The 14,432-nt window shown below is 37.5% G+C and overlaps 1 protein-coding gene across 6 annotated transcripts in view; it reads right to left on the reverse strand.

Moving 5' to 3' along the window:
* The window catches only part of REV3L (REV3 like, DNA directed polymerase zeta catalytic subunit), a 186,639-nt gene that overhangs the window by 142,419 nt on the left and 29,788 nt on the right, over nucleotides 1-14,432 (reverse strand). The window contains exon 1 of one of the 6 annotated variants that reach the window (XM_058435486.1): nucleotides 1,689-2,575. The exons of the other annotated variants lie outside the window; for them this stretch is intronic. The gene's annotated coding sequence lies outside the window, so the exon portion shown is untranslated. Of the gene's footprint in view, nucleotides 1-1,688; nucleotides 2,576-14,432 lie in introns of those variants that run through there. 6 annotated transcript variants of the gene reach the window in all.

Genomic DNA, 14,432 nt, shown 5'->3' on the forward strand with positions numbered 1-14,432 from the left:
TGCATTGTTGGAATTTGCTGTTTGATTGGAGTACATTCTTAAATAAATGTGATTATGTTATACGTCCTTTTAATAGGCATTTCTCACTTTATTTTTTTTTGCTAATGACTTATTACTTGCTGTTCATTTTATGTTTAGAGTATGGAAATGACGTCAGATAAAAAGCAAATTTGAGCGATTTTCTTGAGTTCAAAATGGGTTGTAAAATAGCAGAGACAACTCACAACATCAACAATGCATTTGGCCCAGGAACTGCTAACAAATGTACAGTGCAGTGGTGGTTCAAGAAGTTGTGCAAGGGGGACAAGAGGCTTGAAGATAAGGAGCTTCGTGGCCAGCCACCAGAAGTAGACAACAACCAACTGAGAGCAATCATCAAAGCTGATCCTCTTAAAACTACACGAAAAGTTGCCAAAGAACTCAACATAGAGCACTCTACAGTTGTTCAACATTTGAAGCACATTGGAAAAGTGAAAAAGCTAAATAAGTGGGTGCCTCATGAGCTGCATGAAAATAAAAGAAATCTTTCTGAAGTATCGTCTTCTCTTATTCTATGCAATAACAACGAAACATTTCTTGATTGAATGGTAACATGACGGAAAATGGATTTTACGTGACGACCAGCTCAGTGGCTGGACCAAGAAGAAGCTCCAAAGCACTTCCTAAAGCCACACTTGCACCAAAAAAAGGTCATGGTCACAGTTTGGTGGTCTGCTGCCCATTTGACCCACTACAGCTTTCTGAATCCAGGCAAAAACCAATACATCTGAAAAGTATGCTCAGCAAATCAATGAGATGCACCGAAAACAGAAAGGGCCCAATTCCTCTCCAAGACAATGCCTGACCGCCTATCAGCGCTTCAAAAGTTGAAGAAATTGGGCTATAAAGTTTTGCTTCAGCCACCATATTCACCTGACCTCTTGCCAGTGGACTACGATTTCTTCAAGCATCTGGACAACTTTTTGCCAGGAAAATGCTTCCACAACCCACAGGATGCAGAAAATGCTTTCCAAGAGTTCACTGAATCCCGAAGAACAGATTTTTTTTTTTTTTGAGACAGAGGAGTTTCACTCTTGTTGCCCAGGCTGGAGTACAATGGCACAATCTTGGCTCACTGCAACCACCGCCTCTGGGGTTCAAGTGATTTTCCTACCTCAGCCTCCCTCCGAGTAGCTGGGATTACAGGCATGTGCCACCACGCCCGGCTAATTTTGTATTTTTACTAGAGACGGGATTTCTCCATGTTGGTCAGGCTGGTCTCGAACTCTCAACCTCAGGTGATCCGTCCACCTGGGCCTCCCAAAGTGCTGGGATTACAGGCGTGAGCCACCGCACCGAGCCCCGAAACAAAGATTTTTATGCTACAGAAATAAACTTATTTCTTTTGGCAAAAATGTGTTGATTATAATGGTTCCTATTTTGATTAATAAAGACGTGTCTCAGCCTAGTTATAATGATTTAAAATTCCTGGTCCAAAACCGCGATTACTTGTAAGGGACAGCCCTCTTGTCCCTTATAAAATTGCTGCCATTAATTTCACTTATCCCTAAGCTATAACTGAATGCATTACTGCTATTATTATTTTGAACAGTTACCTATCAATTAAGAACAAGAAAATAAAAGATTTTACCTTTACTTATTCCTTTTCTAATACTCTACTTTTCTTTATGTAGATCCAAGTTTCTCACCTATATCATGTTCCTTTTCTCTGGAGAACTTCTAACATTTCTTATAAGGCAAGTAACATTTCTTACTGGCAACAGATTCCCTCAATGTTTGTCTGAGGAAGTTTTTTATTTCTCTTTCATTTTGAAGGATAATTTCACTGCATACAGAATAATTCGAGGTTGGTGGTGTTTTTCTTTCAACACTTTAAACATTTCACTCCTCTCTCTTCTTGCTTGCATGGTTTGTGAACAGAAGTCCGATGTAATTTTTGCTTTCTTCACATATAAGGAAGGTGGGTTTTTTTGCCTCTGGTTTCTTTCAAAATTTTCTCTTTATCTTTGGTTTCCTGCAGTTTGAATATGATATGCATAGGTGTTTAATTTTGGAAAATTCTCAGTCATTATTACTTCAAATATTTATTTTGTTCTTCTGAAGAGCCCATCAAAGGTATTCTTCATTTGTTATAGATTTTATTTCTAGCATTTCCTTTTCTTACAATTCCAATCCCTATGCCTCCATTATCCATCTGTTCTTTTTGTTATTGTTGTTGTTGTTGTTGTTGTTGTTTTTGAGACAGGGTCTCGCTCTGTCACTCAGGCTGGAATGCAGTGGCATGATCTTGGCTCACTGCAGCCTTGACCTCATGGGCTCAGACAATTCTCCCACCTCAGCCTCCCAAATGGCTGGGACTACAAGCGCATATGCCACCACACCCAGCTAATTTTATTTTTTATAGAGACGAGGTCTCACTATGTTGCCCAGGCTGGTCTTGAATTCCTGGGCTCAAGCGATTCTCCCACCTCGCTTCCCAAAGTGCTGAGATTACAGGTGCGAGCTACCACGTCCAGCCACTCATCTGTTCTTGTATGTTGTCTACATTTTTTATTACAGACCTTACCATGTTACTCATCATTATTTTAAATTATCAATCTGACAATTCCAAAATCTCTGACCTATCTAGCTAGGAGTTAAGACTGTCGTGTTTACTATTTGCTGTAGTTACAGGGTTGGAGGCTAATATTTTCTCTACTGTCCTTGTTTTTGTCTCATACTGTCTTTGGGTTTCCCTAGAAACTCTTTACATAGTGTGAGTCTAAGCCTTGCAGTTCTTTCAGCTGTAATCTTCTGTAATTATACAGGAGCCTGCTGACATGAAGGGAGGGGAAGAGCCTGCTGATGTAGGGTATGGGGAGAAGATAAAGTGTTCTATAGTCCTTTGATTATGTTTCAGTCTTTAAGTGGGCCTGTGCCCCTGGGGTGTGACTGTCACAAGTGATTTTCAGCTTTTCCCCCCACTCAGGTGAAACAGGAAGAATAAAGGGGGCTGGAGTTAGATACTTCCCTTTCCCTGAGTTGGTTACGGCGCTGGTGGTTTCCCTTGGCCAATGTTACATGTGACCTTGTAAATAATGTGTATTCTGAAATTATTAGGTAGGTGTAGGGTTCTAAAAATGTCAATTAGACTGAGTTGGTTGACAGTGTTGTTCAAGTGTTTCATATACTTATTGATTTTCTACCTACTTGCTTCACCAAACGCTGAAAGAGGACTGTTGAAGTCTCCAATTGTAACACTAGCTTTATCTTTTTCTCTCTTTAGTTCTCCCTTATGTTCTCCCTTGATGTCAGTATTGCATCAAGTTTTTTGAACTTTTTGTCTTTTCGAAAACTTGAACTTTTTATCATTTTGAAATATCCCTCTTTAATTCTGATAATACGTCTTACCAGGAAGTCTAGTTTGCCTGATCTTTAGATACTCCAGTGTTCCTAGTGACTTTTCCTTGCAGAGTACATTTCTCCACTGTTTTACTTTCAAACTGTCTATATATTAAGTATGATTCTTATGAGCTGCATATGGTAGTGCTTTGCATTTTAAGTTAGAATAATAAGACCACGTAAAACTAATCCAATTATTTAAGTAATAAGGTTTGAGGTTATGTCTTGCCATTTTGTTTTCTATTTTTCCTGCTTATTCATTGCTCATTTTTTTCCCTAACCTGCTCTCTTTTGGCCTGAAAAAATTTTAGATTCAATTCTACCTTATCGGTTGTCTTATTAACTACATCTCTTTCAGTAGTTGTTCTTATGATGATTTCCCTGTATATCGTTTGAGAGATTTTTCTTGGCTGCTTTAAAAATTTTTATTAATTTGCAACAATTCAATTATGGTGTATGTGTGTCCTGTTTAGGATCTGTGGTGGTATTTTTTGTTTCTGGGACAGGATCTCACTTTGTCGCTCAGGCTGGTTGTGTTGTTATTTATAGGTTTTGTTCTATTGTGTTTTCATTAAAATTACTAAACACACTTATAATACCTATTTTAAAGTCCTTTTCCTTGAATTTGATCACATATTGCATTCTGGGTCTGTTTTTATTCACAAGACTTTCTCCTTTTTATAGATTACATTTGCCTACTTCTTTATATATCTAGTAATTTTTTTTTTTTTTCAGACAGAGTCTTTCTCTGTCACCCAGGCTGGAGTGAGTGGCTCACTGCAACCTCCGCTTCCTGGGTTCAAGCCATTCTCCTGCCTCAGCCTTCCGAGTAGCTGGGACTACAGGCGCCGCCACCTTGCCCAGCTAATTTTTGTATTTTTAGTAGAGACGAGGTTTCACCATATTGGCCAGGCTGGTCTCAAACTTCTGACCTTGTGATCCACTGCGCCCGGCCATATCTACTAATTTTTAAATAGATGGTGGGCATTGTAGATACCTGCTTATATGTGGATTTTATTGTCTTCCTTTCAAGAAAGGTTTGTCCCAGCAGGCAACTAATTTACTTGCAGATCAATCTGATTGTTTTCAGCCTCGTTTTTAAATTTTGTTAGTGCAGGTCCAGGAAAGCCTTTACGCTAAGACATTATCCCTACTCATAAGATGTGGCCTTTCTGGAATTTCTACTGAATGCCTGATGTATTCAAGAAGGTCTCAATACTCTGAACAGACAAAATGTTCATATTTTGCAGATGTGTGCAAACTTTGGTAGTTGCTTAATTTATGGTTTTCAGTAGCTATCCTTTCACTGAAAATTGGCCTCATAGGGTCTCAACCCGTCCATATACAGCTTACCATTCAGCCAAAGGCTGTTCATTTATTCATTTCATGGAGGAATTTAGAAGAGATGCTATCCTTCAGTCTGATACATGACTTTAATAGTATAGGCCAGAAATTCTTAATTGTTTTATAAAAAGGAGTTAATTCTATCTCCCAAAGCTGAGGTCACAGAGAACGGATTTTAAATATTCCAAACCAAACAGAAAACAGAGGACCATTATTGTCCATGTTCCATTCCCTCTATAAAATATGCGCAAACAACAGAGAATTAACAAAGTATGTATAACAATGGTAACTGACATGGAAATGTATCATGTAGACAGGCCTTCAAACATCTACTGGCAGATTAGGAAGTATTGGTTAAAAACACAGGTTCATAAAACTATAGATTTGTGGAAAAGGAATCGATTGCCCATTGCATAGTGCTAGACCAACTGGTTATCAATCTGGGAAAAAAGGTAGGGTTAGATTTCCAAAATCATACTGCCCAAGAAATCAATCCAGATAGATTCAAATCCAAGTATATACAAAATATTTTTAAAGTCTCTGTCTAGAGGAGATTTTTTAAAACAGGCATAAAAGGCTTAACCTACAAAAGAAAAAGCTATGACTTTAAATTAAAATGGCCATGAATACCATAAATTAAAAGACAAAGACCTGAAAGAGATGTTTCCAATACACTTAACCACAAATGATCAGTATCCAGAATATATAAAGAACTCCTACAAATCAGTAAGAAAGATAGCAACCCAAAAGAAAAATGGTGAAAGAATATGATGGGGCCATTTCCACAGAAAAGGAAGAAAAGGAAAGTAGAACTGGTAATATATCCAATGATAATCAACCTTTAGGTTTTACGTTCTGAAAATTCCTACTAACTTCTTTCACTCAAAACAAAACTTTTTGATACAGCCAAGATAAAATGCCTAACGGGTTAGTTGCTTGGTGTAAGCTTTCTCTACTCCAGTACAATAAAATTAGACGTATTTGAAAGGAAAAAAATGCCAGGGCTATAATGTCATCTGCTAATTTGTCTTTTTTGTCATTAGAAAAATTTCACAAAGCAGGTTAATGTTTAAGGTATATTTTCCTCAACTGGCAAAGAGAACTGAATACTGTTCATACTACTTCTTCCCCAGAAGTATAGTGGCCAAAGCAAAGGAGATTTATGGAAGGCAATGATTAACCCAGAGAACTAACCTAGGCAGTCAAGCAACCGATCACCTCATCGTTTTCAAGAATCAACTACAGATAATAAGACGGCAACAGGAGAGAAATCTAAGAAGCTCTTGGCATGTGGCAAACTGCCTTGGAAGGGAAGGAGAAACAAAAACTTTTGGGGTCGATTTAAAAACTCAATGAGAATATACTTCTATCTGAAGAAAAAAGTGTTAACAAGAATGCAGGTGGCAACAATAGACAGTGGGAACTAATAGAAAGGTAGAGAGGGGGGCAAGGATTAAGTAATCATTGGGTGCCATGCTCACTACCTGGGTAACGGGGGTCAATCATGTCCCAAGCCTCAGCATCATGCAATATACCCATGTAACAAACCTGAATATGTACCCCTGAATCTAAAATATAAGTTGTAATTTTTTTAAAAAACAGGTAAAATAAAGAAAATTAAAAGTATTAAATATATTTAGAAATTGGAGTAAAGTTACTCTTAAAACCTTACAAAGAAAACCATTTTTAAAATATTTTCTGGTTATTCTAAATAAATTAGGGGGATATACCAACAATTCACCGTATGTTTTTACTGAACACCTAAGTGTGTACAAGGCTTTATAAAGGTAATGTGGATTTCAAAATGAATTAAGTATAACCTCTACTTTTAAAGAGCTGGGGATGGGGTTGTTGCAAAAAGTTATACTGCAAGACATAGATGGAAACAAAATGCTTAGGGAGCCCCCCTTTTTTAAAAAGAGAAACTAATTGGAATGGATGTGGCAAGAAAGGATTCATAGAAGTGTTATTTACACCGGTCTTTAAAGGATGGGTAGGAATTTAACAGACATAGGAAAAGGAGGCTGGAAAAGGTACAGCAGACAAAAAAACAGAGGGAACAGTTTAAGCAAAGGTATGGGGGTTAGACAAAGCATAGGATATATTCAGGAAATGCCAAGCATATGAGTGGGACTGAAATATAAGATTCATGGTAAAGAGAAAGAAAAATGGGAAATAAGCCTAGAAAAGAACAATGGAGAGAGACTGAGGAAGTCCCTTTACACAACATAAAAAGTTCATTTTCAGCTGTGGGGATTCAAATGATTTTGTGCTGTACAGACATACATAATGTAGCCCTTTACTGTCAGATGGGCCTGTGTTTGAGTTAAGTTTCATTTTAACAATTGTGCTGTCTTGTGGTCATCAATCCACCAACTCCCATGAGAGTTAACAGTTAAATGCTGAGGTTGGTTAAATGCTAAATTTTAAAACAGATCCTGCTGCTCTATAGTCAATATGATTCTATTAATAGAGTGACAATATAATTTCTTGTACAAACTGGATTGTTGAGAATAAAGGTGGTTCCTATTAATAATAACGCTAGTGTAAATTAGGAACATCTCAACAAACTGGGATGAAGTGACTTTAGTTATAAAAACTCCCAAATCAGCTGGGCACGGTGGCTGGCTCATGCCTATAATCCCAGCACTTTGGGAGGCCGAGGCGGGTGGATCACCTGAGGTCAGGAGTTCGAGACCAACCTGACCAACAAGGTGAAACCCCATTTCTACTAAAAATACAAAAATTAGCCGGGCAAGTTGGCAGGTGCCTGTAGTCCCAGCTACTCAGGAGGTTGAAACAGGAGAACTGCTTCAACCTGGGAGGCAGAGGTTGCAGTGAGCCAAGACCACGCCACTGCACTCCAGCCTGAGCGACGGAGCAAGACTCTGTCTCAAAACAAACAAACAAACAAAAAACTCCCAAATCACAGGGACTCTACTTTTCTTCCACAAATTCCCTTCAGTGGGAATCTCCTTTTGTAAAGCCTTAGGAGAATCTAGTATTTGATACTGAGATTAGTGGCTATGGCATTTTAAAGAGATAGGCATATATTAAAAATGAATACATCTACTCTTTGTATAGTAGCAGAGACTTGAAGGATGAATAAACTTCGTGTAAATCTATATGAGACTTCTTTACCTTAACTAATGACAACCATGAAGACACAAGAACTACATACTGATCACTAATCTCACAAGTATAATTAGACTCAGATGGTATTTCCTGAGCTTTGGTGTTTTTTATATTTGAAAACAGTTAATTTTCAACTATACCTACCATCCCAAAATATATTAGTCTTTATTTTAGCATACTGAAGGAAAAAAATCTGTTTATTGCGAAAATTACAGAATACACCTGATGGTTTGCAAAAGACTTAATACGGGTGGCCGCAAAACTTAGCCTTTAGCCTCTTACCAAATACCATACCATATGTGTTCTGAATCACCAGTAAACCTGGATGCCCTCGTGTAAGATTATTTCAACTCCAACTTTCAAATGCTTGCTATTAGAAAACACTTACAGAGAAAAATGCAATCTCACTAACTAGAAATTAATAAAGAGACAAAACAAACCTGTGGTCTTAATGAGCAAATAAAACCAAAAACTTCAAATGTCAGGACCCTAAGGAAAGTAATTTAACCTCTATTAATTTTCGTCAAAGTCTAAGACCTGATTAAAGATGGTTTTCACCGTGTAAAAAGTTGTTAACCTTTTCACATTAAAAAAAAATTCACCTTATGTCAGGGGTTGGCATAAGGTGTAACAGGACAAATGGCAAATATTTTAGGCTCTGTGGGTCACAGTGAACCTCTGGTGCAACTACCTCCTGCTGAAGCATGACAACAGCAATTATAAGTAATCAATGTGAGGGGCAGTGATCCAATAAAGTTTTACTTAGAAAAATAGGTGGTTGGACTGGATTTGGCTCACAGACTATAGCTGGTCAACTCCTCTTTCAGAATACAAGCTCTGGGCAGTACTTGATACATAATAGATGCTCTATAAATGTTTATTGATGAATCATATTATTTAATAAGCAAAAAACTTAACCAAATGTCTCTACTACTGTACAAACACTGTGTTGAGTATTGAGACTCAACTTACTAAGTTAGAATTCATAGGTTATTTCCCACACAAAATCCTTACTTTAAAATTTTTTTAATTAAAAATTTTACTTTAATTGTATTATGAATCATGGAACACTATCATGTAAGTATTGAACTCTGTTCACCCAAGATATGAATTTTCTGGCTCCTTGGGGCTGTTCATATAAATAAGGAATCCAACAATCCAGTATAAGGACTAGAGCTGAATGGTCATGTTGAGTTAAGGCCACAGTTAATACCCTAACAGGCAAGTGAGAGCCAAAGGCAAATGGGAAGAACTGTGTGAAAACTGGTCTGCAGAGAAAACAATGGAAGAGAAATGAGACTTGTTTATACCATGCAACGAAGATCTGTGAGATTTCCATATACTGTAATAATAAATCCCCTTTTTATTAGAGATTTTCTTTTTTTTTTTTTTTTTGAGACAAGGTCTTGCTCTGTTGCCCAGGCTGGCATATAACAATCTTGGCTCACTGCAACCTCTACCTCCTAGGCTCAGATGATCCACCTCAGCCTCCTGAGTAGCTGGGACCACAGGAACGTGCCACCACACCCGGCTAATTTTTGTATTTTTTGGAAAGATGGGGTTGCCCAGGCTGGTCTTGAAATTCTGGGCTCAAGTGATCCACCTGCCTTGGCCTCCGAAAGTGCTGGGATTACAGGCGTGAGCCACTGTGCCTGGCCATTTTCTTTTCTTTCCGAGACAGGGTCTAACTCTGTCACCCAGGCTGGAGTGCCATGGCACAATCACGGTTCACTGTAGCCTCAACCTCCCAGGATTAAATGATCCTTTCACCTCAGCCTCTCGAGTGTCTGGGACTACAGGAGCACACCACCACACTTGGCTTTTTTTTTTTTTTTTAATTTTTAATAAAGATGAGGTCTTGGTATGTTGCCCAGGCTGGTCTCTAACTCCTGCTTGAGGAGTTAGAGACTCCTCAAGCAATCTTGCCTCAAGCAATCTTCCTGCCCCGGCCTCCCAAAGTGCTGAATGGGATTACAGGCATGAGCCACCACACCTGACCAATTAACAGCTTTTTTGAAAGAGCTTGTGGTCTTTGCAAACAAATCATTCCGGAATAGAAAATGGAATATGAAACACTTTGGAGACGATTTAATGCTTGAGCCTAAACTTTAAAAATGAGTAGGCAGGGTTTTGAGTCAAGGTGAAGTAATAGGGAATAAATTTACCCACTGCCTGAAATAACAAATAAACAGAAAAGCATGTAAATCAATGGTCTTTACATATTAGACATTGGCCAGCATAGGACAATAATCCCTGAGAGACGGGAAACAAACATTGTAAGTCCTTCTTCAATAGCTCCCCACTTAGAGCTTCTATGGAGCAGAGGGATAAGAAACCCAGGTGGAAGCTGGCAATCTCCAAGTTGAGGAAACAAAGTTGAAGGCCATGCTTGTTAGAATTTGCCTGGTAGAATACCAGAAGAGAAACTGCAAAGAGACAGACAGGAGTAGATCTGCAGAGGGTTCCCTCAAGGTTTTACTGAAAGTATCAGCACATGCTTTATGAGGAATGTACCTAAAGCAGAAAAATAAGTAACTAAAATGGGCAGAGGGAACAATCCCAAGGGCTCACACAGTAGCAGAAATAACTTAATGTTTCATCTAAGAAGGAAACATACTTCACAAGACATCGAGTAGAATAATCGTAAGATTATTGACTCAGTAGATCGGCAAAATTAGCCCTAGTTAAGTTTGTTCTGTTCCCACCCAACTAAGCATAAAAAGACTTGAAAGGATTACACTATTTCCAAATAACAGTGTCCCAGAATAAAGCTCAAGAATATTTCTAAAAATACAACGATATCCAGAACACAAGGTAAAATCCATGTCTGGCATCCAGTGAAAAAAACTAGGCATGTAATAAACAGAACAATATGACCCATAATGAGGAAAAAAATGTAGCAACAGAAACAAGCCAGGAAATGATACAGATGATGGAATTAGTAAGCAAAGATATTAAAATAGTTATTGCAACTGTAAACTATATGTTCAAGAAGTAGAAGAATGCCTGAATATATTAGAGATGCGGACAATAAACATAAATCAAAATTTTCATCTCATAAAGGATGAAAAATAAATGAAGAGGAAAAATGTGAGTAGAACTAAGAATATATCAGAAATGCCAGAATTAAAGATTAATAAACTGGAAGACAAAGCCATAGAAACCATCCAATGAAGCACAGAAAAAGCCTGAAAATACATGAACAAGGCTGGGTGCGGGTGTGGTGGCTCATGCCTGTAATCTCAGCTCTTTGGGAGGCTGAGACAGGAGAAATGCTTGAGGCCAGGAGTTAGAGCCCAGCCTGGGCAACATTGTGAGACCCCATCTCTACTAAAAATTAAAACATTAGCCAGGCACAGTGGTGCGCACCTGTTGTTCCAGCTATTCAGGAGGCTGAGATGGGAGGACTGCTTGAGCCCAGGAATCCGAGGCTGCAGTGAGCCATGCTTGTGCCATTGCACTCCAGCCTGGGTGACAGAGCAAGACCCTGTCTCAAAAAAAAAAAAAAGAACAAAACATTAGTATCCTATGTTACAACTTTAAGCAGGCTTATGTATGTATAATTTAAGTTCCTGCAGTGGAGGGTAAGTGCTATATACAATTACCAAAAAAAACAAAATAAAAAAGGTAGAAAAGTATGGGCTTAAAATGGTACTACAAGAGCAAACTATTATATATTATGCAGAGGAAGAAAGTAATGAGAAAAGCTGCACATTTGGATAATTAAAGAAAAAAACTGTGAAAAGACAGAAATTGTTTTACATTTTTGTAAATCACTCTAACGTCTGGGTTTCAGAAGAGAAAGCTGGGTTATCGTATCTGCTTTTGTCCAATCTGTTGCTTATGCTGTTTTGGCTGGGAAAGACAACCAACCAGTCTGTGTTATGCAGAAAAGTGGTATGAGGTATTACCTATAAACTATCCTAGTCAGCTCACAACAGAAAGAACCAGAGAAGCTATTTGTTTATGAAATTTATTCCACACATGTGATAAGGCAGAAAGGAGACAGAATCATAATGAGTTTCCATAAAAAACATTATAGGTTCACAGTTCTTCAAGAAGTGTAAGGGGATGCCGTGGGTCTGAGCTGGGTGTTAGTTAAGTTCTAAGTGTAAGAAGCCAAATTGCCAGAGGCCACAGAAGAAAAGGGGGAAAGGGTCCAAGTAATGGAATTACAAGGAAGGAAAGCCAGAGCAGAGTTGAGTCTAGTTCAGAATATCTCACAATATTATATTTATTATATAGTCCAACATATTTCGAGTTGAGTCAGAACATTTTAACTGGTTTTGTCACTCGTATTTATATAAATCTGTCACTTTCCCAACTTCTACTGGGCTTAAATTCCCTAACAAAAGGCATTCTATAACATTCATAATCCTCTCAGGTCTGATTCACACAGAACCTATGTTCCTATCAGTAACTCAGAAAATGACTGAAAGAGAACTTTTAGGTACACTTTTGACAGGCTGGCTTACATGTTAGAAGTGTCACCCTAAGAGCAATTATCCCTGGGCAGATACCAACTATAACCAGGAGGTCAGAAATTAAAATCCTAGGGCGCAGAATAGCTCTGTGTTGCCTTCTACTGATACTCTGCCTATATTTAAAGCAAATTTTGGGCCCAATACTGAAGGGAATTTTTATAAAGCTACCTCACAGCTTAAAAAGCCTATCAAAATAATCTCCATTAATACTTCTAAAAAGAAGTACCTAATGATAACTTAGAAATCAAACCACAATCTGGTAAGAACAGAGGACATAAACTTCTACAAGAAAACAGAAAACATTTGATATTTTAGGTTAGGCAAAGATTTTTTAGGTCACCAAAAAGTATGAATCACGAAAGGAAAAAAAAAAAGATAAATTGCACTTTATCATAGTTTAAAACCTTTATTCTTCAAAAGATACCACTAGAAAAATAAGAATGCAAGCTACAGATTGGGAGAAAATATCTGCAAAACATGTATCTGATAAAGGACTTGAGTCCAGAATAAATAAAGAACCCTTTCAACTCAACAAGAAGAAAAACAACTCAATTTTGTAAAAAAGATTTGGATACTTCACCAAAGAAGATAGGTGAATGGCAAATACACACATAAAAAGATGTTCAGATTCTTAGACCTTAGGGAAATGAAAATTAAAACCACAATGAGATATCATTACACTTTCATTAGAAAAGACAGAATTTTAAAAGACTGAATATAAACAAACGCTGGAGAGGGTAGGAGAAACTGGACCTCCCATAAGTTGTTGGAGCTAATGCAAAATGGTACAGCCACACTGGGAAAAAAAATCTGGCTGTTTCTTATGAAGTAAACTTACCATTTAACCCAACAATCCCACTCCTAAGTATTTATAAGAGAAATGAAAGTATATAATCACAGAGACTTGTACATAAATACTTTATTCATAATAGCTCAAACTGGAAACAATCCAAATGTTCAGCACCCAGTGAATGGTATATCCATATAATGGAATACAACTCTGCAATTAAAAAAAAATTAATTCATACGACAATGTGGATGACACTTAACTACATAACACATGGTTCCATTTATATGAAATTCTAGAAATGGCAAAACTATAAGTGATTACAGTGATGTAGCAGATAAGTGGTTGTGAGGGACCAGGAATAGCGACAGAGGTTTTACTAAAAGGAGCACAAGGTAACTTTTTAGGGTGATAGACATATTTTATACACCATGACTGTGGTGATGATGGTTATATGACGGCATACGTTTGTCATAACTCATCTAATTGGTCCATTTTACTATATGTAAATTATACCTCAATAAAAGTGATTAAAGAAAAAGAACAGGGGAATAAAAATATTTGCCCCTCATATTACCTGTCACTCACCAGAATTTATCAACACCTGACAGAAAATAGTAATAGGTAGGAAAGTAAAAATGTGGAAATCACTGGAAAGAGCAAGAAATTGACAAGAATTATGCAGTCAAGACAAAAAACAATGTCATTCTTTACATATTTTAATATATAGTAATGTAATGTATAAATATATATTTTAACCATTCAATAATAAGAACAATCTGATTCTAAAAGAGACCTTCATCAATCCAAAATATCACCTGCTTTATCAAAACAGTATTTCTTACAGTAGATTCTAAGGGTTACCTAAATCACAGGCATCAACATATTTCTAGGCACCACCCCAGACCTACTCCATCCATCACACACTCTTAGGTAAAAATAAGACCCCATTTTAAGCTGTTTCCAAATAAATTATTTTGCAAATTTAGTCTCACAGAACGACTTTATTAGAAGTTCTAATGTACACGTGTGTACTCACACATATATATCAACTGGGTTTGCAATTATGCCAGGTTGATAGTATTCAATAGCACGTATGCTTTCCTTATAGGAAAATAGAGGTATCTCCATTTCATGGAGACGTAGTGGGCTCAAATGAGATTATCTAGAACATAAGAGATACTCAAAGTTATACTGCTCCCCAGTCATCCTGGACTTGGATAGGAAGATCATTCTAAGCAGGTGAAAAAGACTTTTTGACCTTACCAAGCCTGAAGTCTCACAATGCCATACTGCCTCTC

Source organism: Hylobates moloch, unplaced genomic scaffold (assembly GCF_009828535.3).
Source record: "Hylobates moloch isolate HMO894 unplaced genomic scaffold, HMol_V3 SCAFFOLD_2, whole genome shotgun sequence".
Lineage (NCBI taxonomy): Eukaryota > Metazoa > Chordata > Mammalia > Primates > Hylobatidae > Hylobates > Hylobates moloch.